Genomic DNA, 2,071 nt, shown 5'->3' on the forward strand with positions numbered 1-2,071 from the left:
ACAGTTGGAGGTAGTGGGTTTTGGGGTGCTCAGCAGACAAGGTATGGGAACAATGGTGAGATGTGTACCTGGGAGCAGTGGCGTTCCTAGGGGGGCTGACACCCGGGTCGGATCGCCGATGCGCCCCGCCCCCCCCCCCCCCCCCGGGTGCTGCGCGACCCTCCCCCCCCCCAGCGAAAGGACACCCCCCCCGGCAAAGGAACCCCCCCCCCCGGGTGCACGCCGCTGGGGGGGGCGCGCGCCTGTCTGCTTCGTTCGTTTCCATGCTTCCTCTGCCCTGGAACAGGAAGTAACCTGTTCTGGGGCAGAGGGAGCACAGAACGAATGTAGCAGACAGGCGCGCGGCACCCCCCCCCCCCCCCCCAGCGGCGTGCACCCGGGGCGGACCGCACCCACCGCCCCCCCTAGGAACGCCACTGCCTGGGAGCACTTTATAAAGTCCTCTGCAGTGCCCCCAAGGATGCCCTATTGCTTTCCTGGGATGTCACTTTTCCACTATTCTACCTAATGCCAAGCTTTCTATTTTTTTTATAACATCTGAGCATTGTGTCTATTGTTTATCAGTAGATTTGGGCTTTGAATTCAGATCTAGAGATGAAAAGGAGGCCTCATTACATATATCTAATTACCAGAGTGCTATTTTTCCATACTTTATAGCAAGAGTGTACATTTCCTAATTACCTGTCCCAATACAACTGAAGTTTTTACCTCCTCAGTGCATGTAAATGGTTTCATCCCTGTGTGGATTTTCTGATGTCGTGTGAGGCTTTCTTACCAACCAAAGCTTTTACCGCACTCAGGACATGTAAATGGTTTCACTCGGTGCATTGTGAGGTTTACCTTCTGACCAAAGCTTTTACCAGACTTCATACATGCAAATGGTTTCTCTTCCATGTGGACTTTCTGATGCACTTTAAGATTTACATTACAACCAAAGCTTTTACCACACTTGGTTTCACTCTATTGTGTATTTTCTTGTGTATTTTCTTTTTTAGAAAATTACCTTTCCTTTTCTGATTTTGGACGTTTTACAAAAAAACATCAAAATTCAGACTTGGACGTCATATCCAAAAATGCCCCTTGTGCATTTGACTTGCCCAAAGTCACAAGAAGCTGCAGTGGGAATCGAACCCATGTTGCCAGGATCAAAGTCCGCTGCAACAAAAAATAAAATGACCATATCACAAAATGTCCATAGTATTTAAAAAAAAAAAGATAAACATTTTTCTTTTTCGAAAATGACCTTCTTTCCTGTTCTGGATTTGAATGCTTTGTGTGAAACGTCCAAATTCAGACTTAGACGTCATATTGAAAATGCCCTTCTATGTCACTATGATGTAATACTACATATGTATCTTGATTTGTTCTTGCCATTTTCAGGGCATAGACTGTAGAAGTCTGTCTGGCACTGTCCTTGTTCTCCATCTTCTAAAGTTGTTATCGAAGCCCCACTCCAGCTCATTCAAATCTGTCCAGCCACGATCAGGGCACAGACCGTAAAAAAGTCTGCCCAGCACTGGCTTTGCTTCCCAATTACTGGTGTTGCCATCTAATCACTGCTAAACTTCTTTGGATTCATGCCTTCTAAATAAGATTCCTTTGTGTTTATTCCATGCGTTTCTGAATTCTGTTACAGTCACACACACAACACAAATAGACTGTCATCATAGGCGCCCGGTATAAGAGGCTTGGAGAGGCTAAGCCTCCTCTGCTGTGCTCTGAGGGGTTTAAATTGTTGATTTACCTCCATCCTCACAGCAGGAGCTGCAGTGAAAGCCCTCTAGCCTTGTGTAACCAGTTGTAGAAATTGGTTTATGGTTTGTTTACCTTACTGCTGGAAGAGCAAGGGGGGTTGGCTGGAGGTATCTTGGGTTGCCAGGGAGATATTTAACGAGGATGACTTCCTGACCTGCACTGAGGACAGATAGCAGCAGAATCGGATACTGGACCAGCATGATCAGAAAAAGTCACCAGACAACAAAGGTAGAAAAGATCATTTTATTTTCATTATAGTGTTTGGAATATGTCCACTTTGAGAATCAGGTGCTCAACATCAAAAGTTTATATTTAT

Source organism: Microcaecilia unicolor, chromosome 7 (assembly GCF_901765095.1).
Source record: "Microcaecilia unicolor chromosome 7, aMicUni1.1, whole genome shotgun sequence".
NCBI classification, from domain to species: domain Eukaryota; kingdom Metazoa; phylum Chordata; class Amphibia; order Gymnophiona; family Siphonopidae; genus Microcaecilia; species Microcaecilia unicolor.